Source organism: Larus michahellis, chromosome 2 (assembly GCF_964199755.1).
Source record: "Larus michahellis chromosome 2, bLarMic1.1, whole genome shotgun sequence".
NCBI classification, from domain to species: Eukaryota; Metazoa; Chordata; class Aves; order Charadriiformes; family Laridae; genus Larus; species Larus michahellis.
Window position 1 is genome coordinate 13452800 of NC_133897.1, and position 24607 is coordinate 13477406.

Consider the following 24607-nt stretch of genomic DNA (forward strand, 5'->3'; position numbering starts at 1 on the left):
CGGAGGAGAGCCGAGCAGACACCGCATTGACATTCTGAGATGCTGCGTGGGCGTTGCAAGCACTTTCTCTCCTGCTATCCCAGGCAGCTGGGCTGATACCGGCGAAGGTAATGCCCTCGTCTCTGCAACCTTAAAGTTTCTTATGGGTGCAGACTACTTCCTGCAGATTTATCTTTAAAAACACTGTAATCCCTGTCCTTTTTTGGCTTCAGTTGATAGTCTAAAAAAATTTGGGCTGTGTCTGCCAGTATTACCTCCCCTGCCACTACCTTATCCAAACATGTTTTTCTTTTGGAGTCTGAGACAGTGACATTTTTCACCTTGACCTTGATGTGAGTCTTCACACATCCGATTCCCACTATTCACCATCTGCCGTTCTTTTTAGATCACCCCTCTCTTCCTATACCACCCCAGGGCTATATTCTGAAAATGAATAAATTCACACCTCTGGGTATGACCCAAACCACTGAAGTCTTTGTGTCAGGGTCGAAGTCCATGCCTCTGCTATAAGTTAGGCAGTGGACAGGCCTGAACACAGGTCCTCTGCGTCCTCGGTGCATGGACTGACAAAAAAATCATCCTTTTGCTTTGGGACATTGGTCAGGCTTGATTGGGACATAGAACTTCTGGAGATGCTTCACTGATGCATATCCTGGTATATACAGGTGTCTGATATTAATATAGAAGAGTATCTGAGTACCAAAATACATCTAAATACATATAAGCTGTGGGATTCTCTTCGGCATTTTCTGCTCACTTACCCAAGCGGCCCTCGCGCTAATGTGTGGATCTTGTTTTTCTGCATGTTTTCTATAGCCTGTCTTGGAAAACTTTTCTAACTCAGGTCTGAGACTTCCAGGGAAGTAGAAGATTGCTGAATTTAAAGATTTTGCTTATTTTCTTGTCTGTTTGTGCAATTAGTACTGATTCATGCAGGTAAAGTTCTGGATTTGGCAGGACATGTTCATTGAACCTGGTATTTACTGAAGAGAACATGCACAACTCAAGTAAGGTATTTTCCTTAATCCTTTTAAATTTATTTCAAAAATCAATTCTTCCTTCCACCTTATGTCTATTTTAATCTATATCTATGATTTTAGTTCTCAATAATACAGGATGAAAATTTAAATTTCATGAGTGTGCTTTGATGGTGGCTAAGGCACAAGATTAAATACATTCCTACATATAAAGTAAACCGCTTTTGTATAGAACATGGAAACACTGAAGGAGGAAGGTGATGTAGCTAGTTCAATGAGTTAGTTATGTTTGTGAAGTATCCTCTCAAATACTTAAAGTAGGGTGACTTTAATGAGCCATGTGCAATTGGTAGCTTTTGCTTTGTTGAATATTTTCTCCAGGGTAAACCGAGTTATTAATATTAATTAAGAATTGAGTAGCCAATTACAGGGTTGAGTAGAAAGTGAGGTAAAAGAACCCCACCTGTTTGGAAGCAAAATATCTACTCATACACAGTGAGGGAGTTTGAGGTCATTAAAATCTGTGGGCTGGGATTAGTGGGCTCCATCAATGTGCATTATTAATGAATATACCTAGCTCACTCAATTGCAATTTCTGATTAATCATAAATGAAGTACCTGTAAATAGAATAATTCAGCATGAGGTAAACAACTGGATTTTAATTTCCAGTGAATGGAAATTGTACCAGTATATGGTAGATAGATTTAAATTTAAATTATATACAGAATTAGATAAGGATAAATATAAATCAATGGGAAGATTGATTGCATTTCCTTTTTTTAAAACTGCCTGACACTTGCTTCATTCCCTGAGAAGCGTTTCCCTAAGGAAATGACCTCATGTACCTCACCTTTTCCAGATTTTTCTACTTTTACAGATTTCATTATGAAAACTGAAAATTTGTACACTGTCTCTCTTCCTTGTTTTGGTAATTTGTGATGTAAAATTGAAACTAAAATAGTACTTTTGTTCCAGAGGAGAAGTCTTCTCAAAACTGTTTTAAAGAAGACAATGGATTAAAAACCTGACAGGATTGTGACAAACACTGTGCTTGTAAAGCATTCAGGTACTTCTTTGGAGAGTGGCTTAGACCATGAGAAAATAATTCTGCCTTTAAAGCAGATTTGACTTTACCATTATAAATAAATCCTGGGGCTACATGGGGGAAACAAAATCTTGAATAGCTGCTCATTAAGTAAACACCATCCATTCCATATACTAAATAATATGAGTGTGTGTGGGGAAATGGTGTAAATGCATAGATTCCATGTAATACTTAATACATATGCATAAGGGGGCAAATTACAGTAACTTTTGAATGATTCTATTTGGCAACTTTATACTTCTCTTGCTCTCTCTTAAAACATTACATCTGTTAGCTATTCATGGGTAGTGTTTTCTTCAGGAGCATTGCTGTTGTTTATTTATAAGTCACCGTATTCTATCTGATTGCCCTATTTGTTAGCTTCGATTTCGTACGTTTGTATATTATTGCTTAGACAGCTTGGGGCCAAGGAGCCAGTTAAGGCCTGAATCCAATCTGTTTCATTGCTAAACTGCTGCATTTTAATAGAGCATATTCTCTAGAAGCTAGGACTGTGGTTAAACCTATGCTGCCATAGTATGAATCAAGATGTCAACCTCTGACGTCCAATGCGGGAAAATAACCCAAGCTGTCTAGGGAGATCCAATGCTAACGTAAACTACCTTGTATAGTGTCTGCAGTAGCTCATTGGATATGAAAGGTTCCTGCAGCCACAGGATCAATTAGGGATCCTCCTTGCTTCTGAACAACCTTTCTTCACCTGCTATAACACCACTGAAGTTCAAATGTCTTCATGTTCCATCTGGTCTGAAACAGATGAAAAAAACTTCGGTGCTGGGGAAGATTATGGAGCAGATCATCTTGAGTGCCATCATGTGGCACATACAGCACAACCAGGTGATCAGGCCCTGTCAGCATGGGTTTATGAAAGGCAAGACCTGCTTGACTAACCTTCTATGACGAGGTGGCCCGCTTAGTGGATGAGGAAAAAGCTTTGGATGTTGTCTACCTAGACTTTAGTAAAGCCTTTGACACCGTTTCCCACAGCATTCTCCTGGAGAAACTGGCTGCTCGTGGCTTGGATGTGTGTATGCATTGCTGGGTAAAAAACTGTCTGGATGGGCGGGTCCAAAGAGTTTTGGTAATTGGAGTTAAATCCAGTTGGAGGACAGTCACAAGTGGTGTTCCCCAGGGCTCAGTATTGAGGCCAGTTCTCTTTGATATCTTTATCAATAATCTGGACAAAGGGATCAAGTGCACCCTCAGTAAGTTTGCAGATGCCACCAAGTTGGGTGGGAGCATTGATCTGCTTGAGGGTAGGAAGGCTGTAAAGAAGGGATCTGGACAGGCTGTATCAATGGGTCAAGGCCAATGGCATGAGATTCAACAAGGCCAAGTGCCAGGTCCTGCAGTTGGGTCACAACAATCCCATGCAGCACTACAGGCTTGGGGAAGAGTGGCTGGAAAGCTGCCAGGTGGAATATGACCTGGGGGCGCTGGTTAACAGGTGGTTGAATGTGAGCCAGCATTGTGCCCAGGTGGCCAAGAAGGCCAACAGCATTCTGGCTTGTATTAGAAATAGCATGGCCAACAGGACTAGGGAAGTGATTGTCCCCCTGTACTCAGCACTGGTGAGGCCACACCTTGAGTACTGTGTTCAGTTTTCGGCCCGTCACTACAGGAGGGACACTGAGGTGCTGGAGTGGGTCCAGAGAAGTGCAATGAAGCTGGTGAGGGGTCTAGAGCAAGAGTATTATAAGGAGCAGCTGAGGGAACTTAGCCTGGAGAAAAGGAGGCTGAGGGGAGACCTTATTGCTCCCTACAACCACCTGAAAGGAGCCTGTAGCAAGGTGGGGGTTGGTCTCTTTTCCCAAGTAACAAGCGATACGACAAGAAATGGCCTCAAGCTGCACCAGGGCAGGTTTAGATTGGATATGTGGAAAAATTTATTCACTGAAAGGGCTGTCAAGCATTGGAACAGCCTTCCCAGGGAACTGGTTATGTGACAATCCCTGGAGTTATGTAAAAGATGTGTAGATATGGCACTTAGGGACATGGCTTAGTAGTGAACTTGGCAATGCTAGGTTAACAGTTGTGCTTGATAATCTTAAAGGTCTTTTCCAACCTAAACGATTCTATGATTATATAATTGTCTTTACTGTACCTCATCTCTAATTGCTTGCTTTTTCTTCTTTAACAATAAATATCAGTAAAGTACATATCTAGTAATCTCTCTAGTGAGCTCTTAATGATGACATAGATGACAACTGATATTTCTAATGGCAAGAAGTCAAGCATACCTCATCTACACTGTTTTTTTTCCGAATGAAAAACCAAAGAAGAATGCAATTTGTCAGATTAATTAACAATTTCAGCAATGGTAGTTGGTTACTACTGCATTCCACATTTCATCAAATAATCTCCAAGGCAATTATAAATATTAATTACTAAATTTAAATGAAACCACCTGAGTTGTATGTGGCGGAAGACATACAAGATTTTTATCACCTTTCTTCAAATAACACACCTGTCAAGGAACCTAAAAGTATAGGGTTTGGTTTTAATTAGAAGCTGCAACGTAAATTGATAGTCTCAGAGAAATGAGATGTACAGTATTTATTTGTCCAATTTTGGTATTTTGTCATGAACCATAAAGTGTCATAGGAGCTTTGGAAGTTATAAAATAAGGTCTTGTTTTACATCCCATCTGAAAAACAGCCGATCCACCACATAACTAGCACAGTTTACATTTTCCTTTATGTGACAGTTGAGTCTTCCTAAGTTAGTGTGATCAGAAAGAATGAGCATAAGACTGTTTAATGCAGTGATACAACTGCTAGATAGAGCTAGAATCAGTGCTCTATAATTTATTAAATTATACACATTTTATTGGAGTGTCAAAACTGGCACTTCTCATTCTCAGACCTTCTGTATTATAATTTAACCATCATTTTTTACTATATCCAGTGTTCCTCAGTCTAGTAACAGACAGACATTAAACATAGCACAGCATGAACAGTATAGGTAGAATATGGGAAAACAATGTGTATAGTACAAATGGTTATATGTATAGCTAATAAAGTATAGATATTTACAGAATTATATATAATTACATATATAGCGATAATTACAATACCCCAAAATTCACACTATAATTAACTCAAACAGACAAATTATATGTTCACGTATATGTAGTAGGAACATATGGAGTAAATCAGAACCATGTGTCTGATGCTCCTTGTCAGAGAGGTCAGGTGAGGAGGATTTGATTAATACTTTTTGCTTATTTTCATGACCAGCGCACACCATTGAATGAGTATCACACTTCCCTAGAATTACCGGGTATTAGAATTTAGTAGAATTGATATAACAGCACCAGGCGGTCAAAATATTGCTAGTAGACTTATGGCCAAGTAAATTGGTGTCAAAGATTCAGGCACAGGACATCATAGCATGTCTTTAACATACTAACTATGGCTTTTTAGATTTCCCTGAGGTAAAACATAGCCAAGTGGTTATACAGCCAAGTGGTTACACCCTCTTCATCAGAATATAAGGTTATCAATATGACACTGTGTTGTTCTCTGCATGTTTTATACACTTAACATAAGTTTTGAGGCTATGGAAAACCATCGACTGACAGAAGAGTATCAGGTGCCCAGTGTAAATATAGGCTGGGTGATGAATGGTTTGAAAACAGCCCTGCTGAGAAGGACTTGGGGAGACTGGGGAATGAAAAGTTGGACATTAGCCAGCAATGTGCGCTCGCAGCCTGGAAAGCCAACTGTATCCTGGGCTGCATAAAAAGAAGTCTTGAGGAGAAATAACTGGACTCCAGACGATCCAATGTGAATCAACAGAAGCAATTTATTAAGCACAGATCATCATCTTTTATACCCTGTGTAGTAGCCGGACATGCCACTTGCTTATTTCTGATTAGCTAGTTACACTGTCCACGTGCTGTCCATGCCGTTCATTCACACATCAGATTGGTTACAAGAATTCACATAGTAATTTGCTTAGTCATTAGCACAACATGTTTTCTACCTTCTCGGTTCCCATTTTTCCCATGTACTAATTCCATCTTCTACCACCTGTTTTGCTCTTAATCTAATCTCTCATAGTAGGGAGGCTGGCTCACGTGACCATTTCCTCTCAGACACATTCCTACAAAGTCTGGCCATAAGGTTGAGGGAGGTGATTATCCCCCTCTAGTCTGCTCTGGTGAGGCTCCACCTGGAGTACTGCATTCAGCTCTGGAGTCTCTGGTAAAGGAAAGACATAGACCTGTTAGAACAGGATGAGAGAATTGTCGCGAAAATGATCAGAGGGTTGGAACGCCTCCCCTATATAAGGACAGGATGAGACAGTTTGGGTTGTTCAGCCTGGAGAAGACGAGGCTCATAGGAGACCTTATTGTGACCTTTCAATACTTAAAGGGGGCTTATAAGCAAGAAGGAGAGACTTTATACTGGGGCCCTTAGTGACAGGACAAGGGGTAATGGTTTTAAACTAAAAGAGGGTAGATTGGATGACGCAAGGTGCCTTTCTTTTCTAATGTTTTAGTGTCTAACTGATCAGAGGTCGACACCCTCAGAGAAAGAAGAGTGCACTCCGAATGATTGTGTTTGACTCCAGGGGTCAATTTAAAAGATAAATGCATAGAATTGGAATGATTTTTCAGCTAGTTCTTCTTCACTCAAAGAAGAATATAGGGATTTCTGGGGAAGGGTCTAAAAAATGGAGTAACCTATCTACCAAGAAAAAATCACCCAAAGCCAAAAATAACCCCAAACCCTGCAAAACCATGTCTTTATTTTAAATTCCTTCAATGGAAGATATTTGAATTGAAAATTTATTTTCTTGAATATTGCAATATATCTTATAGGGAACAGCTGCTAGCTTGGAATCCATGTTTATGTTTGAAACTCATTATGGTCTCAGTCCCAGGTATAGGATTGTGCATCAGTTCCATCCCTAATTCCAAGTTCAATTTTACAAGATAAAAACCCCCAACTCTCTCAAAATACCCAAGTACAACTGAATGCTTCAATGATTTTCTCCTAATTTTGAAAAACATGTAAAATAGGGAAGGGAATAGGCCTAGGGGTTGATTATCACTGTTTTGCTGGTAATGTACTACACTTAGATTGAATTTTTTTAGTTGGCTTGTGCTCTCTAATTGATCTGCAGTCTCATCAACTTTTATTTTTCAAGATGGAACAATGGACTCTTTTCCAGACCCCTAAGAACCCCATTGGAGTGCAGGTCCTGAGAAGACTCGCTGGCTTCTTCCCAGTGTGCTTGGCAGCACGCGTCAGGCACCCACCTTGCCAGCCTGGCAGCACAAGAGTAGCAAGGCTGAGGGAACCGCAGCAACCGTCCCATGGCCAGTGCAATACTCCACCTCTAGGAAAACTCGCAATGAGTAGAGGAACTGCCAGGCAGGCAACCAGAGCATGATTTTATCAATTCTTATGCATCAAACCAGTGATGCGCACATCTTGGTGAGATTTCCTTCTCAGGGGCAAGCCTACTGCTTTTTTTCTGGTTTTATAGTCTCTCTACAGTAATATTTTCTGTAAGGTTAAATTTTTACATGGGGTACAAAAGTAGCAACCGTGAAAATGAAAAACAAGTTGTCAAGTCTTCCGTTAAAATAATTAAGATCTCATTTCATGAATCATCCGTTGTCCAAATGAACACATATCAGGTATAGGCTTATTTTAAAGAATCTGCTTTAAAGTTCGTGGGTTTTTTCCCCTGCATTGAGATCTTATTTAATAAATCTAGCAGAAAATTCTGCTCTCTGTGTCTGTTTAAATGTCTGTATAGATACATGGGTGTAACTGAAAACGGCGGCTTTCCATTGGAGAATAATGAAGGCAAATTTCCTCTGGCATCATGTTGTTTTTAACATGCCAATAAACAAGTGAACTATTCTGAAATATAACCAAAGATATATTAATGAATATTATATTTAGATCATTCTATGTAAGATAAAAGATGAATCTGAATTTTAAAAAATGATTGCTTATAAATTTTTTGTACTATTTCCATCATATTGCGCTCTCTTCTTCAGCAAATTCTACATTATCTTTTTAAAACAGAAAAGTTCCTTCTAAAACGTTACGCCTCCAAGCATTTTTTTCACAATGGCGATATTGGCCATGTGAGAATTTGCCTCAAGTTGAGCAATACTGCTTAGATATCTAAACAAAGCAATGTAGGCTCTCAAATCCCCTAGGCTTCATCCAACAGTAGTAAATCACATACAAGTGCATCATTAAAAGCAGTTTTCAGAACTTTCTGTGAATAACTTCTGGATAACTTGTAGAGCTGATATTAGTAATTGTATTGATGTATCTTCTAATTAATTTACTTCAGTCAGCGTTAGGCCTCCTTTCTGTCACGTACTATGAATACTTGTACAACAGTTTTTTCTGTACTTGACTTATTAGAAACTTGGCACGTAAAAAGCAAAATGTGGTAATCAATAGTTATCATTTAGACTTTCTGGAGTCCACTCCAGTGTACCCTGGTGCTTCATTAAAAAGCTCTAACTTTTTGTTGTTGTCTTTGCTGATGGTGTTTTTGATAGGCTTTTCAGACAACTTTTGAGAGATAAATGCTACTGAGAAGTCCACAGAGCAATAGGTTGTGTTTAGAATAAGTACCCAATAGTTTGTGGATATAGTAAATTTAAAGAAAGACACCTTACAGCAACATTAGTTACCTATTAGTATAAAGTAGGTAGTCACATAGTGCTGCAAGTTAGAGGCTGCTGTACTGAAAGCTAATGAAAATGTATCAAAAAATATAAACAATAGTAGTTGTTACAGACAGGATTTCTCTGACCATTGGAAGACTACATTGCTGACTACCAAACTTCACAAATGCAAGTCAATAATAGAATTTTGATTACTTCAAACAAGTAAAAGACAGTTTTCAAAAACATTACAGTCACTGCAAATTCAAAAGCAACAGGTATAAAAAGAAAAGAGCTGAAAGGCCCCTGTTTCAAAGTAATGCTTTTAACTTCTGCATCACATAGTAAGCTTTTATGAAGAGACACGTCTTACTGAAATGTTAGTTTAAGGTACCTACACCGTAAATCATTTTCTTGGAAAATACACTCTTGGGTGTTTTGAATTTCAGTTACCCTTAGGTAGAAGTTGTAATTCCTGGACACTGTGCTCTGCGAGAATGCAAACACATACAATTTTTTTTTTTCCCTGTGATACAAAGTGAACAAAGTACGTGGTGAGTGAATCACAGGATCACAGAATGGGTAATGTCAGAAGTGGCCTCTGGAGACTGTCTAGTCCACACCCCTGTTCAAAGCAACGTCAGCTACAGCAACTTGGTCAGGGTCATGTGCAGCTGGGTTTTAAATATCTCTGAGAATGGAGACTGCCCGACTCCCTAAGCATCCTGTTCTAATCGTCAGTCACCCTCATAGCAAAACCAATAATTTCTTATGTTTAAATGTAATTTTCCATATTTCAGTTTGTGCCCATAGCCATAGTACTGTCACTGGGCACCCATAAGAGTCTGTCTCTGTTATGTTTCCATCCCCGCCCCCAGTCAGGTATTTGTACACATTGATAAGATCCACCAGCCTCCCCCTGAGCCTTCTCTTGTTGATGCTGAGCAACACCAGTTCTCTCAGCATCTCTTCATATGTCAAATTCTCCAAATCACCGAATCATTTTCATGGCCCTTCACTGGACTCACTCCAATATGTCCATGTCTCTTGACCCCTGGGAGTCACCACTGATGATTCATCTTCAGTTGGTCTTTGTGCCACTGATCACAGCATTAATTACTTTCTCTATAATACATTGTAGAATTCACACATTAGCTTATACATATCTACAGCAATTACTAATACTTGTTTTCAACTGAAAATGGCCTCATTGTTTTATACTGCAACACAGTTAGCTCCCTTCACTCTAAATTATGTTTCATAAATGACTAAATGAAACCATAAATCTCATTTTTAATTTCCCTTGGACATTTTTTCAAAGATATTTTTCTCTTGCTTAACAACAATTACACTTGGGAATCACCTTTCATAGGGTGTTTGTACATTAATGTTTATTTCAGACCAGGCATGCACTTTTGAAGAGAATTTCCGATTCTCCTCACATCCGTTCAAATCACAGAGGGATCTCGGAGTGCACAAAGTGAATTCTTTATGCATGAAGCTGGACAGGAAGATGCTGTCCAGGAGCACACTGAATGTGCTTCAGCTGCTAAAGGCATTGACTTAAAGAGATTAGATCACAGGCAGTCTGAAATAAAACACTGTAAAACACATGTAGTGTAATCCTGGGATCCACGTTACTGTGAAGTTAAATAACATCACCAGTGAATAATCCCTAATCAGGAATAAGGCTTGATGCACCCTGAAAAAAAAGGTGGTACACAATCTCTACCGAGGGTTTAAATACACTACAAAGAAATCCTTTGGATGTATTATATGGGAGAATGACACTCTGTATTTCTCAATTTAAATGGAATATAAACACAAAAATGCTGGAAATGTTATAAAATCAAAATGAAGCAATTCAAGTAACGCACAATGAAATGTATTCATATTTGGAATTAACATAAATCTTGAAATCTGAGAATTGACCAGCTATATTTAGAAAATAAAATTCAGATTAGGATGTACAACTGAAAATCAATTTTTAAAATAACAAAATATTCTGAACAATTTTTAAGACAGAGCATTTTGCTATAGAATACCCCTGGAATTTTCCAAAACCTTCCGTTGATGCTTTGGGATCTTTGCAGTTTATCACTGCAATTTACAATTTTGCTCAGAAACATGTGTGCCTACCTAAATCCTTTCTGACCTGAGATTAAGGCAATTACTTTGAACTAACTTGGTATGTTCTTGAAATGGAATTAAGCTGGACTTTGTGTGTCTGTGGATCCCAAAGAAAGGACATTCTGCATCTTAAATCACAACTCTTACACTGCTTGTGTGACATGTGGTGCTCAAGGGTAGTTAAGGTAATAAAGTTGCAGTTCCTATGAAAGTCACTGGGATATGGTCATTACACTTTCAAACTCATTTTAAACTCCTAGCCTCAAGTCCGTCTTTCACTTGTTTCATATTCATTTATGATATAAAACTGAAATGATCTTCAGCTAATCATTCAAGGCTAAGTGCTACCACTCACATTTTGAGTGAGGAGTCCTATACTCTTCAAATTGATACTCCCTTCAATTGAGCTGCTTGAGTTGTAAAGTACTCGAGGAGGCTTGGTAAAACCTGAGTGAAGTCTGAATTTTTCCATTGTCTTCAGTAGGCTTCAGATGAAGCTGACTGAAAACAGGTATCAAAGCCAAGTTTTGCAGAACTGCCCTGATTACCTGCTTGAAAAACAGGGTACATACTCTGAAATCAAGAGCAAGACCATCTTTTCCACAGATGTGTCAAACTCCATCTTAAAATGTTTGAGATTTCTGACACCATGACTCTGCTTGGAAAGGTATGCCAAACATTCCTATATCTTTTTCCTCTTCCATAGGTAAACAATTCTGGAAGATATTTCCACTTAAGCAGTACCAGTGTCCCAAGGCAAAGTTTATTTCTATTGCTCTTGAAACATATTTGTTTAGATAATATTTAAATCTTTCAATTTTTGGAGACTTTAAAAGTGATCTATTTTGGTGCTTCACCTGTATGTACTGTTAGAACATTTTTCTTAATACCCAACATAAACTTCACTCATTGCTGCTTTAAATAAAATACTTCTGTGTCACAAGGAAATTTTTATTCTCTTCCTCTGTATTTTGTATGCATTTTTCAAATATTATAATCTTTTTCTTTATCTTATTTTCTTTAGCCTAACTAACCCCAGTTTTCTTAAACTTTCCTTGTAGTATTCCACTTTTTGTAAACATTTGAGCATCCTTATTGCTTTCATCTTATCTGTTCTCAGCTGGTCACATGGTGATCAAAACTAACAATATAATTCTTGCTGAGGGTCTTCAAGCCATGAATACAATATAAGACTATTTCTCTTTTATTACTTCAGGTCTTATGCCCAAACATGCCAATGTGATATTTGAATGTTTGCAACAGTAAGACACAATTGGCTTAAGTTCAGTTTCTGATCACAATATGACCCACAAATTCTTTTGATGGTATTGTAAGTTATTTATTCTCTCTCCATCCCATATGTATGAAAATAATTTTCTTGCCTATTGATAGAATTTCAAATTTCCATATTAAATTGCATCGTATAGTATCTGGGAACATTTCAATTTTTCAAGATTATTTTAATACAACACATATGGAACAACCAATGATGTCATCTGAGCAATTAATTAAACTACTCCCTCTTACATCAACTGAATTGTAGATGAACATTAGTAATACAACCCACACACAGAAGAAGGTTTTGTAGACAACCTCTAAGAATGACTTTAAAACACGGGTTTGGACCCATCCAATAAGTTTCATCTGGAATTTGTTGTCTTATTTAAATTAATATTCTGTGAGACAGTTTGAGAGTCTTACTAGCATCATGTGTATACCTCCTACTTGTCTCTTTACCTGTCCTCTTTACTATTTATAGAGGAAAATTAGATTGGCTTTATGTGACTTTTTCTTGACAAATCCATGATGGCAGTTAATCATCTCCTGTTACGATCTCCATCAAGGGTGACTCTTACCTTGGCAGAGTGATGCCCATCCCCACCAGAACTGGGGATTTTACCTTTGGTAAAATCTTTTCGAGTCTTACTTCTCTCTTGTGCTTAGCATAGATGGTGCACTTGCAAGCAAGCCCAGCTCCACAACAGACTGGGGAAAGAAGTACACTGTGCTGGTGCTGTAACCCCACTGGGGATTTCCCCAGCTAGCTCCAGGGTGGCAGAGTCAGGCATATGACACACAGGACTGAGCACCTAAACTGGTGGACACCCTGGTGTCCTGTGGTATTATTTTTTTAGGTGAGTTATGAGAATTTATCATATAACCGTGTGCCTAGATCCCCCTTGTTACAAGGAGATTAAATGAAGCAGATTTTCTGAGTTGACAAATAAAACCAGCAAATGCGCTGTGGAGTTCTTTGCTCTCTTGCTCCTGTGCAGTGGCCGTCCATGGGCATTTTCCTGGCTTACCCCCAAATGCAACAGAGAAGAAACTTTGGCAACATGAGCTGTTAATTAAAATGGTGCATTGACAAGGTCCTTTAAAAGGTAATGGCCATTTTTTTCTCCTTCTTCTTGTATAATAATTTAATAATCTTGCCTTGGGAATATGATCTAGATAGAAAGCTACACTGTTCTTGTTTTGTTTGCTAGTGTCCTCTTGCATATTTGCTGCCTTATGCACACACACATTCACACAAACATACACATCTATTATGAAATTTTCTGCTGCACTACCCACCAGCTACAAATATTAGAGCTGCCATTGGTCTTGGTGATTTTCATAGCCTATAATTGCCTTTCACATTTCCTCTTTCCAGGAACTGAAAATAAGCCAGCCAAATCCATGGCCTTGATTTTCCAGGTTTTCTTTCTCACTACCATGCCTACTTTTAGACAATCACAGCGGTTGAATTTGGAAGCTGGGACACCTCTCTACATTCTCAAACAAAACCTCCTTACTTCAAGCAGCCCTGGTAAATTTTACCAAGCCCAGCCTTTTCAAAAATAGATAAATAATCTGACTGCTTTCAAAGTGTTCTTTCTGTTTTCCAGACAAGTCTTACATCCTTGTCAACAATGTTAAGTGTCTTAGCCACCTTATCAAAACTTTTCAATTGCCAAAATAGTGCCTTAAAAAATAAAACAACAACAAAGGTCTCAGCACCGTCATTTGACAGTTTTTTCTTGCCACAAAAAAGTAAGTTTCCTTTGTTTTGCACTTTTATAGTAATGCAAGGCTTGCCTCTTATGTTTTATGTCCACTGCTAAATATATGCATTTTTGAGCTTTGACTTTCCTGAGTGTTCTTACATTTTTAGACTAAATGTATTCACAGTCATGATTTTACATATCCTTTTGCTTAAACAGATCTTCTTCCTCCCCAAAGCTTAAACCCCTTTTCCCGGCTGGCTTTATAGACAGCAGGCTTATCCTCTCTCAGCCTTTGTTTCACTAGACTAAATAGGTCACACGCTACTAGCTCACACTTTGATGACAGATATTGCATTCCCTCATTCATTTAAGCACCTTGTCTCAGCATCTGTTCCAGTCTGAGCTCATCTTTCCTTTTGGTCCCTTGCAAACTGCCTTGTTTCATTTCATTTTCCTACCTAAATCATTTTGAGATGGCTGGCTACAGCCAAGTCACCATTCAGAGGACCATCCATATCTTAAACAGGAAATGGAATATCAGAAAATAACAGATTTTTTTAAAAAACACAACCTCGTGAATTTTCTAAATTTTCAGGCCCAACTGTATCAGACTGCTCCAAAAAACCATACTCACTCTCTGATCTTGTTTTTTCCAGCTGAATACTAATGAATCTTATTTAGTTTTTAGTCATGTCTTCAGTGTCATTTGATGTTTAAATAATAACTTCGTACTTAGAAGCATTGTAATTTACGTCCTTATGTCACAACATTTTAATGGGTTTATTTCTAAGAGTAATGGTTGACCTTTAAATAAACAAGTACAGTGTGATCGCAACAATCAAAGTTCAATTTTATTGTTATGTTCTTGCACTGGATGGTAAGCAACGTTGGAGGAGGGCTGTATTTCATTTTCTTTCTTCAGAAGTTTAAAGATTCAGCTTCTGGCTGATGAAAGGGAAGAATGGATCATTTTTATTTACACCAATATATACATACATATATATATATATGTAAAGTGCACATTTCAGTTATGTTCTTGAAAGTTTATATATTTCATATAATAAATAGATTCTAAAAAGCTACTTATTAATGAGGATGACAAATGAATTGTATCACCTAGTTTGGTTATGCTTATTCTTTTTCCACAGCAGTCTTCAGTCTTTCAGTCTTTTTTTTTTTTTTTTCCCACAAATGCATTTGCTGACTATTTAGAAGGGTAATTCCAGAGTTTTGGACTGCTCATGAGTTCATTTTGATTTCTAGTACAAGAATTTCAGAATTTGAGATAGTGAAAGTTTTTGAGCTTGAAATCTGCTATATCACTTATCAGTTAAATTTTCATTTTTTTTTGTGCTGGTTTTGTCTTAGCAGTCTGAAAATAGTAGAATTCTTAACACAATGAGGAATAAAATAAAATAAGTCTATTATTGTATATTAGCCTGTACACTCCTCAGCTCTTGACTGAGATTACACTGGATTTCTTTCCTGAGCAAATCCACTCTTGTAAACGCACAGAGCATAAACAATCCCTTCTCAATTTTACTGCCTCTCCTTAGAACCGATGAGATTCCTGTGCCGCGGATATGCATAGATGTGCGGTCAGCTGCTCATACCTAATCCTGTGAGGTACTCAACCAAAGGGAGACGAGCTGCTCAGCAGCCTGCTGGTGCTACATATAAATTATCAGGATGGGATCCTTAAAACGAAAAAAAAAAAGTGAATAATAAAAAAGGAAATGATTTGTATTTGAGAACATCTTTTAATTTCAAAACATCTCTTAGTATTTTATCTCGTGTAAATTAGACAGTGACAGCACCCATTTAGGGATGCAGAAAACCACTACATCCTTCCCATGAGTCCCACACTTGGAGCCTTCCACTCTTTACTGAGCTATGGTGCTAACATTCAATATGTTCAGTTCATCAGTTAGACGTGCAATGCTTGTTCAATACATGAGGAGTGTATTTGTTAGCTAAGTATGCACAGGAAGAAGCATTATTTCTGATAAACAACTGACTTCTGGCTGCAAAAGCACTTGAAAATGAATGGCTCACAACAAGTTAAATAGCACATTATTTTTAAAAAAAAATGTAACTTTTTTCACCTTCCCTTTCACACAGAAAGTTTCTTCAAATCAGGCTGGGTAATGGTAACCTAGGGAAAAATTTCTTTAATATATAAAGAAAGCTTTTGTGAAGTGTCAGATAATATAATTCATCTAAGTCTTCAGAAAGGAAAAGTGATGCTACTCCCTGTCAAGTTCACATGAAGATATTTTACCAAAAAGAGATAAACTATCTCTGCTTTCATTTGAAAAAGCCTGTCAAGATTTGATGAATCAAGAAAAGTTGGATAGAGTGTTTGTTAGGAATCCTGCAACTCCTCCAGCTGATCAATCAGTTCATGAAAAAAATGAGAACATAAGCATTTTTCATCCTTATTTGTCTTTCATGAGGCTAGCGGTGATAAGATGTGACCACTGGTTCATACTGGCCCATCTGTAAATAAGGAAAGACATCAGTTTAGATTATGCTACTGCTGGCTAACAGCAATCAAAATGTCACTGACCCCACCAGTTTGCCTGACACTGTGAGAAGACATGACAATCCAGATAAATTATAAGTCTTTTAGAGAAGCAGAATCAGTTCTGTGCTGCATGCAAAAGAGGTTAAAAATAAGCATTGAAGGAGATCCACATCAATGCTAGTGCAATGTAAGTAATAACAACAGCATTAATGATAACATAGGAAATTAGTTGACACAAAAGTGTCTGCTCTCAGAAAATAATTTCTCAAAATGACTGCAAAAATCTAATAGTGTAAATACGTCAGATAGATCTTAGTTGTTTTGAGATAATGCATTGGATTTAGAGTTTATAATACTGTAAATTCCTGAGAAAATAAAGGATTAAATATTGACACACAGTCAATATATACAAATCCTAAAGAGTCAAGTTAAACTATTTAAAACATGCTTAAGCTAATTGAAGACAAAGACTTCCTGAAGCTGGGTCCATCTTTATACCACTTTTGATGATATAAATGGTTTTCAAATGACACTGCTAGTGAAAATTAGAGATATTTTGATTCTACATCTAGTATTCTTCTGCTAGTTCAATATTTCTAACATTAAAGATAAATTCATGCCTTTTTGTTTCCTTGCAGCATCTGTTTTATGGAAGCAACACACAGTGTGTGTCATGTACTATAGCCAAGGAACATATGCTGCAAGTAAACAAGAAAAGCATGAATTTGTATTTAACACTGTGAATCTAGAAGTTCTCCCAATAAAGATAATCCACTAGAAATAAAAATGCTCTATCGTATCTGCAGAAATTATATAAGTGATACTTAAGAGTAGGATAGTAGATTCCTTTATTTTCAATGTTAGTATTCAAACATCCCCGCTTAACAGTGTGTTGCCAAGCTTTACTGATGAAACCAACAATTAGGATTTTTTCCCCCCTGGCACTTTGGCTAATGCATAATGCATAGCAAAGTGGATAGCGTATGTGTACGAAGTCCTTTGTCCCTAGCTTGCTGATTTATATCAAGACCGGGACAGCTGTAATTTGTGATTAAAAATTATTATCTTGCTTGCCCTTATCTGCCCAACCCAGAAGCTGGCCATAGAGCCAGTCAGTAGTGCAGCTATGGGGTGAGACTGTGTTTGGTTTGCCATGCTAGAGCAGCACATACGGTGATCTATACAGTTAGGATAAGAGAGGAGGTCGATCAGACCAGAGACCTCATTTCTTTCCTGCTGTGCAAAGGGTTATGTACCTCTGTCTTTAACCCCAAACCACCCAATGAGCAGATATTTAAGGAGGAAGGGCTGTTACTGCAAGTGAAGTGAGTGGAGGACCAAGGGAAGCCAAATTCCTGGGAAGCAGTTGTAGATCAACTTTGCTGATCTCGTTAAAAGTAGAGGTAGCACCCAACTGTGCAGCTCTGCACCCTAAGCAACCTCATGGGCATGGTGGAGAGAAGAGACTAGATTCCTTCTCAGTCAGTTGCTCATCTGTCCGTGATGAAAGTCTTCCCATACATGAGATCATTCTGATGGAATGATTGCCAACCTAAAAAACAGTACGTGAGGTTATATTTGAGAAGGGGTTCATTTGGATTTGGGAATAGGAGACAGCTTATTTTTTTCCTTTTAATGTCAAAACCCAATAAATTTATTAACATTTGTGCTTTATTGTACACAGGAAATTCTTAAATATCAGTCTATGACCATGGTTCAGCATTACAAATGTTTATTTATTTTTATTCTGGTTCTTTTTTACCCCATTTCCTATACCTTTTGCCTGTAAATGTAAATTGTCCCAGAAGGACACATAGACAATTTACAAACTGATTCCTAGAAGGGTACCACTTTTCAAACAAAGAAACATATCACACACAACTATGCCACAGCTGCGAGGCATGATGTGGGCAGGGAAAGGGATTTGTGTCATTCGAGATTTGAGGGTAAAATGAATATTGATTTGAAATAACATGCAACAATGCTAAGCATATCATTATGTACTTTTAATAACCATCATATTCGTCCAAAAGCAAAGTAACATTACACATATTAGATATTATGGACCATGAGACATCGCAGGTCAGCTTTTCAGCTCACCTGCATATGTACGACGTGCAACATCCACACGTATCTGTCTGTGTACTTTACAAATGCTTAGCCAAAACATTCAATGGATTATATGAGTAAATAGTTAATCATAGTCTGCAATTGCTATTCCTAACTTTCATAACCCAGGAACAAGTTAGATTCACATCTGTGCGTCTACCTGGCTTAAAGATTTTTCCTGTGTGGTTTGACTCCTAGCTACATTTTGTATGTAGATTCAACAATGAATTTAATTATAGTAAGCTCATTAGGAATGGAGCCATTGCTTATCTTAAATTCTGTAAAGTAGTGTATATTTACAGCACTGTATAAGCAGTATTTAATAATTAATACTCTGTACTCTGTCATATTAATGCGAAAGCATAAAAGGATTATCAGAGGTAGGGAGGACTTTATACTTCTGTGAAGAATACGGAGATGAGTCTCTTTGTAAATTAGGATGGAAAATTAAATCCTGATGAAATGTGACCTTTTTTGTTTCTTTACTACTGTTTAGAGCTGGATAATGACTAAGTATAAGACTAGTTTATTAGTCCTATATCAGGCCTATCCTCTCTAGGGATAGTGGCTGATGATGGTGGAAGAATAGGCAAATTGTTTCAGAAATAGTTATTAAAAGATAGTTATCTATAATAATTCTATGACTCTAGACTTTATCAAACACGTCAATAGCCAAAAATCAGCTAAAAAGATAGAGCTTGGGTAATCATATAGTTTGAGAAGAAAATAGCCTACAAATATAGAAAATTGTTGATGTAATTTGGGAGAAGCATAGAAAATAGGTTTTCCTTCCTTCTCCCTCCCTCCCTCCCTCCCTCCTTCCTTCCTTCCTTCCTTCCTTCCTTCCTTCCTTCCTTCCTTCCTTCCTTCCTTCCTTCCTTCCTTCCTTCCTTCTCTCCCTCCCTCCATCCCTCCCTCCCTTTTTTCTTGTCTTCTCTATTAAAATTTCTTCAGTGGCTAACTGTACCACCACAAATATAAATTCTTTAAAGCTTTCAGGACTTTGTGCGAGAGGTTAGTGTTAAATTTATACTGTAATCACTGAGCAGCCAGATAAGGGGTTTTTTTAGGTTGGAAATTGGTTAAAAAGCAGAAAAAAACTCACAAATGACATTTTCATGAGCATGAATTGATGCAACATGTTCAGGTCAGAAAAAATGTGTATCACTGTACGTTTCCAGCATGAAGCTGACATTTCTTTCATGCCACAAAGAAATTTAAAGTAGCATTCTTTTATTTTCCACAGAGAGAGCTGATACAGCTCCCAGCTGAAAATTGGCCTCAGCTGGCACGTAATAAATGGGAAAACATGTAGATAATAGTCATGAACTAGTGGGCACCACTGGTTGACCAGTTATCAAATTGCTGATAAGCTGCTGTTTCGTCTGTAACTCCAGATGACATACATGCTCTTTCCCTTTTTTGTCTCTTCTTACTTACATTTGCAATAACATTGCGATTTAGTGCATATTATGACCTTGCTGTCCACCATTATACCTTTGGTGTAACGAGGCTGACGAATATGCTTTTAAAAGAAAAAATAACATTCCTTGAAGATTTTTTTTTCTCTCGTAAGTGTCATGAAACTGTCAAAATGCAAGTTCCCTCACAAAAACCAGCTGAAACCACAGTTATCTGCTCTTACGAGCTCAGTCCTGTGAACAAAACCTGTCAGGAATTTTTCAGCAAACTGCTGCTTTGTGGAAAACAATGCTGTGTCAAAACTGAACTACTGTGTGAAAAGGGATTGATTTCGATGCACCTTTACCAAAGCAGAGCTTGCCTGGCAGTTCAGATTTCAAGGAAACACACTTTGAGGTCACTTCTGCTCTGCTGGGTCAGATATGGGGTAAACCCTCCTACTGCCTGCTCTGGAGTTGGGCCCCCGCAAACGTTACAGCTCCATCACTCACCTGTAATTCTTGGGGATGCCGGTCTTGTGTGGCAGGGAATCGCCCCAGGGAGCAGCAAGATGTTAAGTTTCACTTCCATGCAAGCGAACGGAAATATTTGTTTTCCTGAATTATTTTTTTAAATTTCATTTTCATGGGAAATGTGGAAATGACATACTTTCTATCTGAAGAGGAGTAAATATGTCCACTTTTCCTTCTGTAGAAAATTGCATATGCTGATTAGCCCTTATTCCAAAGCTAAGAAGTAGGTGATGGATGGAGAAATGAAGCAGAAGTTACCCACCAGCAAATACTGGTTTCAGTGATGGACCTATAAGAACCTCTGTTTTTATAAATTATTTAAGTGGTGATGGAGGGGGTATAATATCTGTGATATTCCTGTTGAAGTAATTCAAATAATAACGAGGATGAAATTTGACTTTCAGGTGACATCTTTCTTTGTGACTCTCAGGCTGACCCCCTCCTTTGCCATACTAGGTTTGAACTTCTTGTTTTCTCCTTCATAGCCTTCTGCAGCTCTGCCCTGCTGGGCTCGTCTCCCTCATGACTCCCTACAGTGTCTCCCGCTCTTTCCTCCCAGGCTGGTACACACACACAGTCCCACATCTCGCAGTAAAATCCCAGTCTTGCTTCTGATCCTGCCTCTTTCACTGAAACTCTGCCTGGTGCAATCATTCTTCCTCTGCACCTTTAGTCAGGACTTTATTTGGTTTTCCTACCTATAGGCAACCACACAATAAAAAATAGCATACAAAACCATGAAAATTAATCAATGAGCGTGTGCTTATATATATTTCTTTGTGCCTGCATGTAATTTGCAGGAAAAAAGATTATCCTTATTTGACTCTAGATGCCTTTTTCCACCCCTCAGCCATTCTTGTCTTTTACTGTAGATTACTGGGACAAAGGTTACTGTCCAGCATCCTGCACTCATGTTTCGGTGCCCAAATTCCATGTAACTCCTTGAGACTAGTGTTTCTTATCAGCTAGTTGCTTGCAGAAGTCTTGGTTAAGCCAATAGGAAACACTATGCAAAAGTGGTATTTACTACATCTGAATATAACCACAGGGAAAAAAAAAAAAAAAAACAAAAACCAAAAAACAACTCAGCTACTTTCCTGTCAGAAAGAAGGGATTTATGCAAATGAAATCTCCAAGAATGTATTCATATCATGTCTAATAAACATGAGAATGAATACAGAATTTAGGTCTTAATACAGTTTTTGCTAATTTATCAGGTGAGTTCTTGGGCACTCTGCAACTAAATGAAAAAAAGAAAGAGACAAGGAAATAAATAATATTTAGCAGAAAAACAAAGGAATGGTGAACCTAAGGAAATGAGTTTTATTATTGTAATATATTAGTTTCTTGAAAACAGAGGATTTATCATGACTCTTCTTACCACTGAAGATGGTCAAGGATGCCTTTACCAAAGCAGAAATAAAACCATCATCAGTTTTATCAAGCTTGATAATTCCATTCACATTTGCAATGTAAAATTATATGATCTGCTTTTATTACCTTAGGAAATTCTCTGTAAAGCCATTTTTTTTTCTGCCCTCTTTTTTTTTTTCCTTTTTTTTTCTCTTCTGGTCAAACCCTAACTAGAATACCCACAAGAATGGTAATTAGAAATGATGGATTTAAGCAAGGAATTTTTTTTCAGCAGTTGCCTTGCTATGGCACTCTAGGACAGAAGATCTGCAGAGCTCTACCCCCTAAAAGTAGCATCAGAGAGAGAATAAAAGAGATTCTCCCAATAGTGGCTGCAGGAGGGCTACAGCTGGAGATCGAAGCTATTGGTTCAAATAGAACTGAGTGCTGCAAGAAGGAAACTCAGTTTTGAGTGTGGTGACAAGTTTGAAACCAATGTTGTCCATGCGCTGTAGTGAGATACAGTGGAGTATAATGCTAAGGTTCAGTAATGCTATCTATCGCCAGCTCTTAGACACATAAAATATTGGTTGTACCACTTCATTGCAACCCAATATACATAGTGTTATTATATACAGCCCATGTTTTTATCAAAAAGTTTAATCTATATTATTGAGAAGTAAATAACTTGTGGGTTTGAAGGGAAAAGGATGGTTTAGATTAGATTAATGGGATCATGATTTTGCCAAGAATAAATGCTTTTGATTGTAGAGAGATCAAACTTCAAATTTAGGAAACATCCACAGAAAGAAAAATGTCTGTCCTTAAATACTGTTCCTGAGGTTTTTGTTGCAATGCAAGTAACCACATGGTGGAAACTGCACATTCGTTGTCTGAGGAATTCATGGTGTGATAAAGAAAATGAGAGCCTCTGAGGGAATAATTGCTTCACCATGGGGAACTCATGCAACTTAACTTGAACTTTAAATCGATCTGCTTTTGTATTTGTTACTGCTGGTGCACAGTAGTATGAGGAGGAAATTGTGCAGCCATAAAATGGATGTTTTCGTTATTATGCAGCATGATAATGCGGTGACTATTTCTATAAATGTGTTTGTGTTGGGTGGGGAGTTTTTGCCATCTCAGTTCTAAACAAACTTACATAAAAGGCGAAAGTATATAGCTGGATGCTTTTAATTATGAATAGCAACAATTGTTCTGAGCCCACGGAAGAGACTTGAATAGCGAATCTCTCCCTATTTTTTAAATGTGTTCATTATTTTCATTTGTTCCCTGGGCTGCAGAACTGTGATCATTACCATATTTCGATAGGTGCCCCTGTGTGCTCATGCTATGACTGGGCAGAGGGCTTACAGGATTACATGCTTGATTTCCCCTGAAAGCCTCTCTTTCCAGTAAATATTGTGGCAATTTGAAAGGATTACTTTCTTATGTCCCTTTCAATTTTTCCAGCCATTTTTGATTTGATAGCAGCAGCTGGTAGTCACTTAAGGGTGACAACAACACTCTCATCATGCCCTTGTAAGGTGGACACACGTTGTGCTCCCCCCATTACAGGCAGGGTTCCCAGGGAAATAGGGGACACAGCAGATATGGGAGGAAAGAGATAATTTTTGTCTGCAGAGAGACTGTAAGTCTATTATTTTTCTTAAGAAAATGTTCTCTAATATATGCCATAATTTTCAACTATTAATTAAGGTTTCTAAGTATCAGCAATATGTTGAAACAGCTCAGTTGATTCAGTCAAAAAGAAGGTTTTCCATAATTAAGCCATTTTGCAATGACTATTATTAAGAGGGATGGAGGATTTGCTGTCTTCTGATCTGTGTTTTCATCTACTTGTACTATCTTCATCTTTTTTGGCAGAGGCCTTCATAATTTATTCCCCATCCTAAAAACTGAAATACGCACCTTATAGTACAAGTTTAAAGAGGAATAGTGAACTGTGTGAAGCAAAGGGAGTACAGGTGCAAAAATATTGTCCAAAATAATTTTGTGATATGAATGGAGCTGATATTTAGCAGTGTTAGTCCCCCTACAACTGTGGTTCATCAGGACCAAGCAAAACATTTGAGACTTAAAGATATCCATATGTAAATATACCTTACCTGGAAGAGTGGGGAATTAATCTCTGTTCCTCACTTTGTTCAAAGGATTTATTTTTTTGAAGATGAAAATGCGAAGAAGAATCGGATCCTCTTTTGTAAATTAAGAAGAGAGGTTCAGTAACTTGTCCCATGTCACATGATAAACCTATGGAGGATATTGGAATTTGACAAATCTTAATCTGAGTCCTGGGAGTTAATTACATAAAATCCTCCTGACGCCTAATTCACTGAGTCTGAATTTAAAGTGATTGCTCAATCACTCTTAATGCTCTTTACAAAGAGATTCTACTCATAATTTTTGAAATTTCATCCTTAAAAATAAACTTTTTTTCATAAATCTTCAGGGGATATTTATGTGTAAAATGCACATGGCAAAATAACAATGTGAATGCGCACTACTTGTTTTGACATTTCTCTCAGCATCAAGGCAGCTTTTCTCATCAAATGCTTGAGGATCTCACCTAAATATTAATAAACTTTTCCCCACTACCTCTGGGAAGGAATTTAATCCCCCTTTTTATAAATGGGAAGCCCATGAGTACTGATGTACTAAGAATCATCAGTTGGCTTTTGTAATCATTTGCTGGACTTAGAGATAAAGTGCATTTAGTAGTCCAATCAAATGCACAAATGAGAGATCTTAGATGCCAACTGATCATTTGAAAAGGCATTTTTTACTGGACAAATATATAAAGCAGGTATC